The sequence below is a fragment of the Molossus molossus genome, unplaced genomic scaffold, assembly GCF_014108415.1.
Source record: "Molossus molossus isolate mMolMol1 unplaced genomic scaffold, mMolMol1.p scaffold_m16_p_4, whole genome shotgun sequence".
Lineage (NCBI taxonomy): Eukaryota > Metazoa > Chordata > Mammalia > Chiroptera > Molossidae > Molossus > Molossus molossus.
The window spans coordinates 76,441,464-76,449,916 of record NW_023425377.1 but is presented as its reverse complement, the minus strand read 5'-3'; the positions used below and the strand labels follow the sequence as shown (position 1 = coordinate 76,449,916).

The 8,453-nt window shown below is 39.1% G+C and overlaps 1 pseudogene; it reads left to right on the top strand.

Annotated features, from left to right (window-relative positions):
* The first annotated feature begins 1,008 nt into the window (after positions 1–1,008).
* On the top strand, positions 1,009–1,822 carry LOC118643885 (annotated as a pseudogene).
* Positions 1,823–8,453: the final 6,631 nt, after the last annotated feature.

The following is an 8,453-nucleotide window of genomic DNA, read 5'->3' as shown; positions in this document are numbered from 1 at the left end:
CAATTCTATTTGAATAATTGTATGTTTACTCGAATCAAATTAGAAAAAAATAAGCAGACCATCAAACGTAAATGTATTAGTTGGGGATGCATTTGGTTTCAAATAAGTGAAAACTCAACTAGTGACTTATACAAGTTAATTTTTTTTGTCTTAACAAGATTTTCAGACATTAACAGTCCAAGGCCATTGCAGCTATCCAAGGATGTTGTAAAAAAGCCAGGCTCCTTCTAATTTCCTACTTTCATCCTGGCCTGAGGCATTTATCCTCATGGCCTCAAGAGGATTGCTGTCCTCCAGGCATTGCATTCTCATTCCAGGCAGGAAGAGGGAAAGGAGGGGTAGGGAAAAGGCTGTACCAGCTGAGTCTGTCTACAACCATCACCACCACCACCATCACCACCACCACTGTCATCATCATCATCATCATCATCATCAATTTTTTAATTAGGAAAGCAAAAAGTTTTCTGGGAACTTTACCCAACAGACTTCTGCTTATATCTCATCAGCCAGAATTAAATTCCTTGACCACTCTACGTGGGAGTCTGAGAAGGCATTTTTAGCTGGGCACATTGCTCCCTTGACAAAATTAGTAAGGGCACTGTGACTTCAGAAATAGCATATTCAGTAAAATAAAATAAATGAGTTCAAAGAAAAAAATCAAATAAATAATACTGATGGAACCAAGTTTGAGAAACTTCCACTCCCTTTGTTCTATTCTTCTCTTTATCACTCAGAATTATACTTTTTGTTTTGACTCTTTCCTTTCCTAGTGGCCAGGGTACCTGTGACCTTCGTGAAGGTAGGTCTGTGCCCTGTTCAACATCGTATCCCAACCACCCAGCAGGTAGAATAGATATTACTAGTCATTGTTTTGTTTATGTTATTTATTTTTTTCTCAGCTAGCACATGTCGGACCAAGTCTTAAGGCTGTCTTAAAATAAGAATCAATACAGGCTGTTGGCAGCTTTGAGGCTAAAGCTCATGTGTGCGGTGGCGGTGGCTGCCGCGATGTCTCACACCGTTTTACCGGTACAGCCCAAGAGGCCAGAAGGCAGAACTTATGCTGACGATGAATCAGTGAATGAACGCATGGAAGGCGCTGGTGAAATGTATGAAGAACATCTGAAGAGAATGAATCCCACCAGCCCCTCTATTACATACAATATCAGCCAGTTGTTTGATTTGATTGATGATCTGGCAGACCTCAGCTGTCTTGTTTACCGAGCTGATACCAGACATACCAGCCTTCTAACAAAGATTGGATTAAAGAGAAGATCTGCGTGCCCTTTCGTGGGCAGGCCCAACAGGCTGGGAAATGGCTGTGTTGGAAGCATTGTGGGTTGGGAGTGGCCTTCAACACAGGGGTGGACAGCATCTGTAGTGGACGTTTTTGTTTTATAGTAATTCTGTTTCCATTTTGGAACATTCTAGCCAGAATCAAATGTGCTAGATGAAATGTGAGGATCTTGTTCAGTCGGGATTTCCATCACCCCCTTTTTTCTTTCTCTCTCTTTTTTAACTTAAACATTATGAAGTTGATTTAGAAGGAAGTTTTTCTTTGTCAGTTAATGTTGGGTCCAATCTTTTAAAAACTGTTCCTATCTGCTTTATAACATTTACTGTACTAACCCTTCTGTAAGTTAGGTGGGGGGTGGCAATATAGTTTAATTATGTCCAAGATACAGTCTTAGTGGAAAAAAAAATGATCTTTAGTTATATTTAAAAAGGAGGAATCAAAACAAAATATCATATTGTGTGAAAGAAGCCTTACACAAAATGAGTGCACACTGTGTGATTCCATATAGCGGAAGCTCTAGAATAGGCTCACCTGAGCTATACTGAGAACAGTCAGAACAGCAGTGTCCCCTTGGGAGAGCAGGGCTGGGAGGGACATGAGGGACCTTTCTGGGTTTGGTGATGGTCTGAACCTTGATAAGGGTTTGGGTTACAAGGCATTTGCCAAACCTCTTGAAATAATATACAAAAGATTTGTGCATGTCACTGTATTTCAATTTCACTGAAAACAAGGAAAACACATACTGAATTCTAGTTAATGATACACAAGTTGAAGTGTTTAAGTGTGAAGTGTGTGATGCCTGCAACTTACTCTGAAGAGCATAAAGAAAAAAAGAGATGGATTAATAGGTGGGTAGAAGGACGGAGGAATTGATAGCCATATAATAAAACAAACACACACACAAAATAACAATGCTAATTGTAGATTGTTAGGTACATGGGTGTTCACAACTCTTTCTACTTTTTGTATTTGAAATTTTTTATAATAAAATATTGGGGGGGAAAAGACCCCCTCCCCCCACCCACACACACCTGACAACAACTAAGTAACATTGAAGAAAGGCGCTTATTAGTGTGCTAAGGTTGCCATGACAAAGTAATATTAACTCGGTAGCTTAAACAACAGAAATGTATTGTCTCTCAGTTCTGGAGGCCAGAAGTCTGAGATCAAGGTGTTGGCAGGCCCTTCGGGAGAATCTGGTCCATGTCTCTCTCCTGGCTGCTGGTGGCTTGCTGGCAAGCTTTGACATTCCTTGGCTTGTAGGTACAGGACCCCCATCTCTGCCAGCACGTTCTCATGCCATTTTCCCTGAATGTGGGTCTGTCTCTGTGTTCAAAAATTTTTTTTTTATAAGGACACCGGTCATACTGGATCAGGACCCACCCTAATGACTTCATTTTAACTTAATTACCTCTGTAAAGACCTCTCCAAATCAGCTCACATTCTTAGGTCCTGGGGTTCGGACTCCAGCATATGTTTTTTAAGGAGAGGGTAATACAGGTACCCTCTGAACTCAATTTAAGTAAAAAGTAACTATGAGGACCTGGTCAGTTTGGCTCAACAGTTAGAGCATCAGCCCAAGAACCAGAGTCACGGGTTCAATTTTGGTCAAGGGTGCGTACCTCGGTTGTGTTTCACCCCTGGCCCTTGTTGGGGTTGTGCAGGAGGCAACCAGTTGATGTCTCTCTCTCACATCGATGTTTTTCTCTCTCTCTCCTCTCCCTCCCACTCTATCTGGAAAATTGATGAAAAAATATTCTGGGGTGAGGATTTAAAAAAAAAGTAACTATGTGGATCCACTAAGAGATTAGCAATGTGCTTGGCAAAAACTCACACTCACATATCTCCTCCTGAACAATCCCAATTTTGTTGTTTTAGAGAAGGGTGACAATTGTCACAGGGACTTTTACTGAGGCCCTTCTCGGTGCCTGGTACAGTGCTACTCACGTTACATGTAGAGAATGTCAGGCATCTCAGCTGTGAGCAATAGACACCCATTTGGGCTGATTTATTAGTTAAGAAATTGATGGAAAGATGTGAAGTAGCTGCAGACTCACCAAGGAGAAGAAGCAGAGTCAGGAAGGGGAAGAAACAACCGGAGACTCTACTTTCTGAAACACAATCAAAACCACACCCCAGAAGCGGGCTGGTGAGGGCTCCCTGCTCTCACCACTGACACAGGCAGCTAGAACCACAGGTGCTGGCCCTGCTGGCCACTGCCCCCACCGTGGCTTTGGGGGCCGGATGTGGTGCCAGAAAGTATTCTTCTCCATTTGGTTTCTTTGTACCTCAGCTCCTAGTTCGAAGTCTGGGACAAGAGCACCTGATTGGCTGAGCCTATGTCACATGGCCTATGATATAAAACCTCTAGCTGCAAAGGAGATGGGCAGAGGAAAAATCTGGCTTCCAATGCAACCGAGGGAATAAAGCTCCTTACCACCCTCCATGACTGATACAGCAAGGAATTCCCAAAATGTAAAAAGGGACTGCAAATGCCAAGTGACAAGTGCCTTTTACATAAGTTCTTTTTTTAAAAAAATTATTTTTATTAATTTGTTTTTGTTACAGATATTTCTCCTTTTTCCCCCATTAACACCCTCCTCCCCATCCTCCCACCCCTTCCCCAGCTTTTTTGTCTATGTCCATTGCTCATGCATACATGCATATAAGTTCGGTGGTTTATCTCTTCCCCACTAACACTCCTTCTTCTGGGGTTTGTCAGTCCATACCCTACCTCTATGTCTCTGGGTCAATTTTGTTCATCAGTTTGTTTTGTTCATTATATTCCACAAATAAGTGAGATCATGTGATATTTGTCTTTCTCTGCTTGGCTTGTTTCACTTAGCATAATACTCTCCAGGTCCCTCCATGTCATCTCAAAGGATAAGAGATCTTTCTTTCTTACAGCTGCGTAGTATTCCATTGTGTACATGTACCACAGCTTTTTTATCCACTCATCTACTGATGGACACTTGGGTTGTTTCCAGATCTTAGCTGTTGTAAATAGTGCTGCTATGAACATAGTGGTACATATATTCTTTCTGATTGGTGTTTCAGGCTTCTTAGGGTATATTCCTAGAAGTGGGATCATGGGGTCCAATGGCAGTTCAATTTTTAACCATTTAAGGTAACACCATAGTATTTTCCATAGTGGCTCACCAGTCTGTATTCCTACTAGCAGTGTACTAGTGTCCCCTTTTCTCCACACCCTCACCAACACGTATTGTTTGATGATTTGTTGATGGCAGCCATTCTGACAGTTGTAAAGTGATATCTCATAGTTGTTTTAATTTGCATCTCTCTGATGATTAGTGACGTTGAGCCTTTTTTCATATGTCTCTTGGCCATTTGTATGTCCTGTTTGGAGAGGTGTCTATTTAGGTCCTCTGCCCATTTTTTAATTGGGTTCTTTGTCTTCCTTTTGTTGAGTTCTATGTATTTTGAAAATTAATCCCTTATCTGATGCATCATTGGCAATTATGGTCTCCCATGTGGTAGGTTCCCTTTCCATTTTGATGATTGTTTCTTTCGCTGTGCAGAAGCTTTTTAGTTTGATGTAGTCCCATGTGTTCATTTTTAACTTTGTTTCTCTTGCCTTAGGTATGGTATCAGTGAAAATTCTGCTGTGTATGATATCTGAAATTTTGTTGCCTACATTTTCTTCTAGAATTTTTATGGATTCACAAGTTACATTTAAGTCTTTTACCCATTTTGAGTTTATTCTTATGTATGGTGTAAGCTGGTGGTCTAGCTTCATTCTTTTGCAAGTAGCTGTCTAATTTTCCCAACACCATTTATTAAAGGGACTGTCTTGACTCCATTGTATGCTCTTGCCACCTTTGTCGAATATTAATTGGGCATATTGTCTTAAGTCAATTTATGGGTTCTCTGTTCTGTTCCATTGATCTGTCTGTTCTTGTGCCAGTACCAGGTTGTTTTGATTACAGTGGTTTTGTAATATAACCTGATATCTGGTAATGTGATTCCTCTTACTTTGTTCTTCATTTTTAAAATTGCTGTGGCTATTCAAGGTCTTTTTGGTTCCATATAAACTTTTGGAGTGTTTGTTCTAGTTCTTTGAAATATGTCGTTGGTATTTTGATGGGGATTGCATTGAATCTATAGATTGTTTTGGGTAGTATGGGCATTTTAATGATGTTAATTCTTCCAATCTATGAACAAGGTATGTGCTTCCACTTTTTTTATATCTTCCTCTATTTCTTTTTTCAATGTCCTGTAGTTTTGTGCAAATAGATCTTTTACTTTTTTGGTTAAGTTTATTTCCAGGTATCTTAATTTTTTTGCTGTGATGGTAAATGAGATTTTTCTTTTTTTAGTTTTTTTTTCTGTGAGTTCATCATTGGTGTATAAGAATGCCATCTATTTCTTGACGTTAATTTTGTATCCTGCTACTTTGCCAAATTCATTTTTTAACTCTAGTAGATTTTTGGTGGAGTCTTTGGGGTTTTCTATGTAAAATATCATGTTATCTGCAAACAATGACAGTTTTACTTCCTTCTTTCCAATTTGGATCTCTTTTATTTTTTCTTCATGTGTAATTGCTGTGGCTAAGACTTATGTTGAATAAGAACAGCGAAAGTGGGCATCCCTGTTTTGTTCCCGTTCTTAAGGGGAATGCTTTTAGTTTTTGCCCATTGAGTATGATGTTGGCTGTAGGTTTTTCATATATGGCTTTTATTATGTTGAGATATGATCCCTCTATTCCCACATTGCTGTGCGTTTTTACTAGAAATGGGTGCTGAATTTTGTTGAATGCTTTTTTCAGCATCTATTGATATGATCATATGGTTTTTATCTTACATTTTGTTTATGTGGTGTATCACATTTATGGATTTGTGAATATTGTACCAGCCTTGCATCCCTGGGATAAATCCCACTTGGCCATGATGAATAATTTTTTTGATATATTGCTGGATCTGATTTGCTAATATTTTGTTAAGGATTTTTGGCGTCTGTGTTTATCAGGGATGTTGGCCTGTAATTTTCTTTCTTTGTAGTGTCTTTATCTGGTTTTGGAATTAGGATTATGCTGTCCTCATAAAATGAGTTTGGAAGTGTTCCATTTTCTTGGGTTTTTTGAAATAGTTTGAGGAGAAAGGGTATTAAATCTCTTTTGAATGTTTGGTAAAACTCCCTTGTGAAGCCATCCAGGCCTGGGCTTTTGTTTGCTGGGAGTTTCTTAATTACATCTTCAATTTCTTTTGTTGTTATTGGTTTGTTAAAGTTTTCTATTTCTTCCTGGTTCAATTTTGGGAGGCTGTGTGTTTCTGGAAATTTGTCCATTTTTCCTAGATTGTTCAACTTGTTGGCGTACAATTGTTCACAGTATGTTTCGATGATCCTTTGTATTTCTGTGATATCAATTATTACTTCTCCTTTTTCATTTCTGATTTTGTTTATTTGGTTTCTCTCTTTTTGTTTCTTGGTGAGTCTGGCTAAATGTCCATTGATCTTGTTTATCTTTTCAAAAACCAGCTTTTTGTTTCATTGATCTTTTGAATTATTTTAGTCTCTATGTCATTTATTTCTGCTCTGACCTTTACTATTTCCTTCCTCCTACTAGCTCTGTGTTTTTCTTTCTGTTTACTTTCTAGTTCTTTAAGTTGTAGGGTTAGAAAGTAAATTAGGAATTTTTCTTGCTTCTTGAGGTAGACCTGTAGTGCTATGAACTTCCCTCTCAGGACTGCTTTTGCTGTGTCCCATAGATTTTGTGTTGTTGTGTGTTCATTTTCATTGGTTTCCAGGAAGTTTTTAATTTCTACCTTGATCTCATTAGTAATCCATTTGTTGTTTAATAACATGCTATTTAGCCTCCAAGTGTTTGAATATTTTTATTTTAATTGAGTTCTAGTTTCATGCCACTGTGATCTGAGAAGATGCTTGATATGATTTCAGTCTTCTTGAATTTGTAGAGGCTTGCTTTGTGTCCTAACATGTGGTCTATCTTTGAGAATGTCTCATGTGCACTTGAGAAGAATGTATATTCTGCAGCTTTGGAGTGAAATGTTCTGTAAATATCAGTGAAGTCCAACTGATCTAGTTCATCTTGTAAGGACCTTATGTCTTTGTTAATTTTTTATCTAGACGATGTATCCAGTGGTGTCCGTGGTGTGTTAAAGTCACCCACTATAATCATATTGCTATTGATCTCTCCCTTAAAGTCCTCCAGAAGTTTTTAAATATATTTTGGTGCTCCCGTATTTGGTACGTATATGTTTACCAGGGTAATATCCTCTTGTTGGATTGATCCTTTTAATATTATGTAGTGACCTTCTCTGTATCTTATTATGGCCCTCATTTTGAAGTCTATCTTGTCAGATATAAGTATTACTACACCCGCTTTTTTTCATTTCCATTTGTTTGGAAAATTTTTTTCCATCCCTTCACTTTCATCCTGTGTGAGTCTTTTGTTGTGAGGTGGATCTCTTGTAGACAGCGTATATATTACATAAGTTCTTAAAGTAGTTCAATGAAGTAGGCATTACCATCAACCCTGTCATAGCTGAGAAAATCGAGGCTAACCACAGGTAAATCACCTGTCTCTGGGTCCCACAGCTCAACAGTTCTGACCAGGATTGCATTCCAGGCAGTATAACTACATTTCCCATAACACTTTGAGTGCTGGAGCTGTACAACTTGGCAGCCCTAATCCATCTTCCAGCCCCAGACACCTGACAGTTTCTGTCCATCATCTTGACATTATGAATCAAAACACCTTGAAACTCAAGCAGAAAGTGTGTCATTTGAGGAAGTGTGTTACACACCCAATCTCACCTTGCTATGTCTTTCCTGGCTCAGCCTATGTGGTTGGCATCCAGAGCCTACTAAAAAAAAACATATACATCATTTCCCCATTGTTCCAGGTATCTCTCACTATGTAAGAAACTATTCCAAAACTTAGTGGCTGAATACAGCAACCATTATATTATATTGTATTAAATTGCATGATTCTGTGGGTCAGCAATGTAGGCAGGACTCAGCTGGGTGATTCTTCTGTTCTACGTGGTGCTAACAGGGATCACTCAGGAGCATTCAGAGAGCAGGTGTATTGGTCCAGAAGGCCCACATTCATGTCCTGCGCCTTTCTTCAGACACCTGGAGGGCTGAGCTCCTCTGAGTTCCCTCAACTGAAGCT